Source organism: Aplysia californica, unplaced genomic scaffold (genome assembly GCF_000002075.1).
Source record: "Aplysia californica isolate F4 #8 unplaced genomic scaffold, AplCal3.0 scaffold00204, whole genome shotgun sequence".
Lineage (NCBI taxonomy): Eukaryota > Metazoa > Mollusca > Gastropoda > Aplysiida > Aplysiidae > Aplysia > Aplysia californica.
In genome coordinates, this window is record NW_004797474.1 from 563265 (window position 1) to 570668 (window position 7404).

Consider the following 7404-nt stretch of genomic DNA (forward strand, 5'->3'; position numbering starts at 1 on the left):
AATATGTCAAGCGACGCAAAAACAATCTCGCGTAAGAATCCGAGACATGGGTGCCTGCACCCCCCCCCCCCCAATGAGCAACAGATACACTTAAACAGTGGCCATAACCAGCTGCACTAGTTAAAAAGCCCCACATTATGGTATCCGCTTCGTTTTCACCGACATACTATACTATAACTTAAAGACATAATGCCCTTTGGTAGATCTAGGGGTCGCCGAAGAAATAACTTCCGTGATACCCGAGGAGCCTCATGAGTGTCAGGTCTTTCCTCGCAGGTTTGAGTTTTAGTTCTAGAGAAACACATAACGGTCATTTTGCGCAAGGTCACTGACACGATAAGTCGGTTAAGACAAATTCTTATTTTTTATTTTAATGTAGATGTTTTACATCTTTTCCTTTTAGTAAGAATTTTACGGCACTTGCAACACAATACGGTCATATAAGTGCCGAAGATTAGAGGCGTTACAAGAGAGTGACAAATACAAAAAAGAAGGAGGAGAGATCAAGATGGGAGATGTTAGAAAATGGATAAGAAAGAAGGAGCAAACCACACCAGAGCACCCACCGACCACACGCTGTTTAAAACCTTTATTGACACAATTTAGATAATTCAGGAGGTAGACTTTGACTCTGCCCCCTCAGGGCCAACCCAGACTGAATGGGGTATAACGTCCCAGTGGTAAAAAAAATATGACATTCTTCATTAAAAACACTCTCCGGGTACAGGTATCGAACCGGTGTCGTCTGTACTGTGTGGTTTTTTGTGGTAAGTGTTTTACGGCGCTCGCAATTGCATAAGGTCATATAAGCGTGCGGGACACATTAAACATTTTCATTTGATAGGAAATTTTGAAATTTGGCCCAGATGGCGGCCGAAGCTTACTCTTATCGATTTTAGACCACACGGGATCTTTAACGTGCGCAACTTGCACATGGGACTTCCGATATTTTTCTCTCTTGTCCGAGAAGGCTAGGTGTAGATCTTTCCTACCAGAAGATCAGGGGTGTGGCTGAAAGACAGCAGTAAGAAGAAGCAAAGGAGTAGCAATAGAAAGGCTGCAGAAAGAATCAGAAGCCCAGAGGAAGGGGCAAAGGGGGTGAGGGGTGGGGGCAGAAAGAGGAGACGAAAGCAGACGACAGAACATTGCTAGAGAGCAGGTAAGGATGTGAAAGGAGTCAAATTTAGAGAAGAAACTTTTTCGGTCGCTACCCGGATTCGAACCCGGGATCTTTTGAATGAGAGGCCAACACCTTAACCTCTAGGCCACGAGAGCTCCCAGAGAGAGAGAGAGAGAGAGAGAGAGAGACAGGTGGGGTGGGGAGAGGGGGGATAAAGAGAGATCGAAAGACACATATTATTATAAAAACATTTTATAAGACAAATTTGGCAAACCTGTTCAAAAGTAAAAAATTTGATAGTCCTAAAAAGGACCTTGAAAAAAAAATTGCAGACTCCAAGGCTTCCTCCGTCAACCCCGTCGTTCGTCTCCCTTAGTCCGGATGCGGTAATTATAACTATATTTAGATTTATATTTGAAGAGCAGCTTTAACTAACGTGGAGCGGTGACCAAAGGAGCCTCTCTCTGGGGTTGAGTTTCTTTCAGCCTTGCGCGGAGTCTGCAATCACAGGAATGTTTTGATGGTGAACAGCGCCTCCAAAGCCTCGAGCACGCTGTCACTCTCTTGTTCAGGTTCCGCCTCTTCTTCTAGCATGAAGATCCAGGATATGTCTATGCTCGATCGGTCGTACTCGAGGCTCTCCAGTGAGCCCAAGCTTGATGAGTTTGCCCAAGAAGCTTCGGCCATGTCCGTTGATATGTCCGGGCTTGGCGGATATTTGCTTGCTTCTTCAGGCATGGCCACGGCAGTTTTCGAGCCTCTTGACGTCAGAGATATTTTATCTGTGTTGAGCTGAACCAACGGCGATATTGCATTATGACAGCTGAGGTTTGGGCTGCTTACCTGGACTTCCCCATCGGGTGCCCTGGAGACAGCAGCTCTCTCCTCTTCTATGCTGTTACAAAAACAACACAACCGTTTCAGCGTTTTCTGGATTCTTCGAAGCATGGCGGAGGGAAGAAAATCGGGGCAAAGACGTCAATGATGGAATTTTCACGCGGACCTCAGAGAAATTCGGAAACAGAAGCAATGCGCCGTTCTTCTCCTTTGTCTGCAAAACGTGTCGCAAACCGATTCCATGGCGGAGTGAAAGGTCTTATGGAAAGTACTAGATCTATATAGGAGGTTAGCGAGTGGTTCGATTGCCATCATCAATGCCTGTTTCACCCTGAATCAGAGTATAGACCAGTGACGAACACTTTCTGCTCCCCCCTCTCTTGGTCCAGCTTCGTGACATTTTCCAATGTCTTTCCACTTTTCTGCATATCATTCACTGTGACTCTTCTCCAGTTTCTGCGTTTGCCTTCTCCTTGACCTGCTGTTATGTGGATTTCAATCCAACACTTCCTTTGTTATTTAGCTGTCTGGCTCCCCGAGGTTATGTCCAGTCACCGCAACCGTCTTTTTCTCACTTCACCTCCAATTAGGCTCTGTTTTGTTCTCCTTTATATTTTCTCGTTGGTGATCCTGTGTGTCCATCTTATCCAGAGTAGCTTTTCCAGACAGGCACTTGTTGAAGAAAACCTGTGTGGCGATGCCTGCACACCAAACTGCTCGCACTGCACACTAAACTGTTCGCACTGCCGTGCACCAAAAAGATCAATGTTTGTACGTAGCCTATGTTCTTGTCCTTCTTGTTTACTCTTCTCGACTTCAATACACATTCAGTCACTCAACTTTATTCGTTCGTTAGTTTCTTGCCACAATTGGTGACCCCGATTGGTAAAACGTATTTTTACCTTCAATTCTTAGTATTATTCTGCAACACATTCTTCCACAATGGATATGACCGCTGCTGTTTCATTAAACTTCCAACTCTCTGGCAAAACAGTGGTTTCTCCAGGCCGAAACGCAATGAGCCCATCGCAATATCACTCACTGCAGATGATACCCAATATTACTACGTCGTATTGATGTTGGACACAGAAGTTACCAATCGGGCACTGTCAATCCTTTCCAGACCACTGGGTGACAACAAATACCTGACGTTTAAAAAGTGCTAACGGTTAGCCTATGAGAAAACAGAAGAGGAAAGGGCAGCTGCACTGTTTAGCCTCTCCGGGTTGGGGGATAGGAAGCCGTCAGAGCTGATGAATCAAATGCTAGCTCTCCGTGGCCACCAAGGCCATATTACCTGTTCTGGCACATCTTCTTGACCAAGCTGCCTGAGCAAGTCCTCATCTGTACATGTTGTCAACCAATACCTAACTCGACTCCCCACTACCCCCGACGTTTGCTTCAGTCACAAAACGTTTGTAAAAACACGCAAGGAAATGCAATCCACCGTGCAAGTTCTACAAACGTCCAAACACCAATGCCAACCAGGGAAACGAGTCGCTGGGCCAGCAGTAGCCTCGACAATTGCTGGCCCGGATACAAATCAACAACTGTACACCACCAGTGAACTTTCTGGATATCACTTTCTGGTTGACACATAAGCGCACGTTTCTCTGATTCCAGCAACGATGCTGGAACGTCACGTAGGCCCTTCGAATGCTCCACTCCAGGCGGCGAACGGCACCCCTATTCTCGCCAATGGTACAAGCACTGCATCACTACGAATCAAAGGCCGAGAATGCAACCCTCGCCTCGTACTTGCTGATGTCAAGTACCCCCTCCTTGGACCAGATTTCCTTCGTGCCCACAACCTCATCGTCGACCTTCGCCGACAACATCTGATAGAGGCAGACACCACTACGTCTATATCGTGTTCCATCCAAACAAAGAGCGTGCAACAACTCGCCAAGATTGACCCCAATTCAAATTCCTTTTGAAAGATTCTGAACAAATTCCCATCTATCCTCCAATCAACGTTCTCGTCCGAAGCCGTGAAATATGGAGTCAAACACCACATCTCAACAACTGGTCCGACAGTTTTTGCCCGACCCAGGAGACTGGCTCCAGATAAACTTGCAGCCGTCAAGAAGCAATTCATGGGATATGAGGAAAAAAGAATATTTCGGAAGTCCAACAGCCCATGGGCATCGCCATTGCTTATGATTCCTAAATCAGACGGTACGTGACGGCCTGTGGTGATTACTGGCGGCTCAACGAGAGAACAGTTCCCGACCGCTACCACATCCCACATATCCAGGATATCACAGCTCGTCTACATGGCAAAACCATATTTTCAAAACTTGGCCTGGTCTGTAGGTACCATCAAGTTCCTATCCACCCTGAAGATATCCCCAAAATAGCTGTGATAACTCCATTAGGTTTGTTCGAATTCGTCCACATGCCGTTTGGTCTAAAAAAAAGCGCAGCCCAGGCATTCCAGAGACTGATGGATACAGTTCTACAAGGCACTGATTGTGCCTTCGATTACCTGGACGACATTCTCATTGTGAGAGGGGACGCCAACCAACACAAAGAGGGTATTCATGCAGTCTGTCCACGCTTGCAAGATGCTGGTCTCATCCTTCGCCTAGAGAAAAGTGCCTTTTTGGCGTCCAATCCCAGAAGATTCTGGGACACAGCGTTTCCAAACACGGCACTACCTCCCTCTCATTGAAAGTCGAAGCCATCAGAAATTTTCCCAAACTATTCACGTTGAAAGGTCTTCAAGAATTCTTGGGGACGATCAACTTTTACCATCGCTCTCTTCCAAAGATAGCTGACATACTCCAACTCTTAATGCAGCCCTGACAGGCACCAGTTCTAAGAAAACGTTGTGTTGGACAGATGAAATGCCGAAAGCATTTCAATCTTGCAAGAGAGCTCTTTCTAACGCCGCAATACTCGTTCATCCAGATCCAAAAGCTGACCTCACCCTGTCTACCGACATGTTTGACCTCGCCGACGGAACAGTCTTGGCAACCTCTTTGATTTTTTAGCCGAAAGTTACACCCCCCTGGAGACTAAATACAGTATGTATGACAGGTAGCTACTCGCCTTGTACCTTGCATGCCGACACTTTCGCTACTCCCTTGAAGGAAGAACGTTCGTGGCTTACATTGACCACAAACCTCTGGCTGATGCCGTGAAAAAAGTATCCGACCCCCAGTCTGTTCGGCAACAGCGACAACTCGCTTTTGTTTATTGAAATTACAACTGCTGTACTGCACAGATACATAGCCTATCTCGCCCAAATTAGAAGCTATTCCGCTGGGCATTGACTACACTGTCACGGCCAAAGCCCAAGACAACTGTGGAAGCATCCAACAAACAAGCCTCCAAATCGTCTCCATGACAATACAGGACAATGGCCCAGTGTTACTTTGCGATATCACAACATGATATCCAAGTCCTATCGTTCCGTCAGGATTCCAACGACTAGTTTTTGACACTTTGTCACATCCAGGTAAAGAGGCCACCGGTAAGATAATCTCTAAAAAATCCGTGTGGCAAGGAATGTGGAAAATGATTTATCTATGGACAGGAGAATGTATCCACTGTCAAGCATCAAAGATACAAACACACACAAAAGCACCCCCCCCAAAAAAAAAGCTGAAAGTCCCAGAAAAGCGCTTCAGTCACACAAATGTAAACCTGGTCAGTCTTCTTCCACCATCAAATGGTTTCACTCATCTTTTTACAATTATTGACCGCACTACACGCTGGCGAGAGATAATAGTAATACCATTGCGGAGCACAACAGAAAAGGATTGTGCTCAAGCCCTGATCCAAGGATAGATTTCAAGATATGGGACACCATAAGATATATCTTCTGATCGGGGAACCCAGTTCACCTCATCCTTATGGTCAGAGATCGCGGAAATTTGGGTGTCAGATTGCATAGAAAACTGTATGTCACCCCCATCCAACGGACTTGTGGAACGTTTTCAACGTAGTCTGAGAACATCCCTTTAGGCACGCCTCTAGGCCCACAACTGGATCGATGAGATACCGTGGACCTTGTTAGGTCTTCGGACTACCCCTGAGGAGGACATCGGTGTTTCATCATCTATGGTGAGGTGTTGACTGTCCCGGGTGATTTTATATCCAGCGAGACCTAGCCATAGTCAGCCCAGCATTTTTTCAATGTAACTGCACCTGAGATCAGCTGTGATGCATCGAAACCTCTGCCGACATTTGCATATTATTATTGTGTTCCTGGGTCCTATGTCCCCAATTCCCTCAAGCTTACAAAGTTAGTTTTCGTCAGAAATGATGCCAATCGGGGACCCCTGCAACGCCAACATGCTGGTCCCTACAAAGTTCGGTCGCAAGGCGATAAAACCTTCAGGATCAGAGTAGGCACACGGATGGATGTCGTGTCTATTGACCGATTGAAACCAGCTCATACCGACATGTTAGAGCCCTCGCCACTGGTCATCTCAGGCCAACACGGCTGCCCACCATCAAAGCCTCTCGATCCAGTTGTGCCTTCTTCATCCGTCACGTTCTGGACGTAAGGTTCGCAGACCTTTGCGGTTCTCACAAGCAGTTGCCTTATCATTGCTAGGGGGAGGTGTGTGGCGATACTGCTTTCTCAGCCGTGCACCAAAAAGATCCATGGTTGTACGTAAGTTCTTTTCCTTCTTGTTTTCTCTCCTCGTTTTCAATACACATTCAATCATCAAACTTTATACGTTTGTTGGTTTCTCGCCACACCTGAATCTTTTTTATGCAATTCCGAGTTATGTTCTATATCTCACATCTGGGTTGAAAACCCTCAGCTTTGTTTGGGAGAGGGATGTACCAAGCTCTCTAAACCCTGTTCATGTATCATTGGCTGAGCGCAAGAAGTGACTATATACACTTTTGGTAGAATTAGATTAATCGATATGGGTAGTGAGATGTTAAGCTGCTCTTTTACCTCTGTAAACATCTAAGCCGTAGCTTAATTCGTTTTCGAGATATTAACGTTTCTTTTTTTTTGGTGGACTATTTTATAGAGATTTTCAAATCGTTAAAATTTCAAACTCCTATTTCTCAAAACTGCGAACAGTAGATATTATAGTCACTTCTTGCACTCAGCCGTCGATATGTGAATGCATAGATCAACAACTAAACAGATACCGTAATATTACTGGCTGGAGTGAGGGAAAAACAAGATCATGATCGAGTTCTGACGTTTTGAGGTCCATCGATGCATTTCTCCACAAGGGATTTGTGGAAAGCGAACACACTATGTAAAAAAGTAAATCTGATTTTGTCTTTATTGATGGGCGCTCCAAAATTATAAAAAGGTTTCATTCGGCATATCTCTCAGCTGACTTAGTTTTCAAAGCACTTCGTCATGTCTCTTTTTCTTTTTGCCCAGGGCAGGAGGAGGAACACTGGCATCTCTTGTCTATAACATTCATGAGTCTGGGAAGAGAGTACAAATCTTGGAATCCATG

General features: G+C 45.6%; 1 protein-coding gene across 1 annotated transcript in view; it reads left to right on the plus strand.

Annotated features, from left to right (window-relative positions):
* The first annotated feature begins 2009 nt into the window (after window positions 1-2009).
* The window catches only part of LOC101848820, a 48351-nt gene continuing 42956 nt past the window's right edge, over window positions 2010-7404 (plus strand). The window contains exon 1 of the mRNA XM_005099166.3: window positions 2010-6584. The gene's annotated coding sequence lies outside the window, so the exon portion shown is untranslated. The remainder of the gene's footprint in view (window positions 6585-7404) is intronic.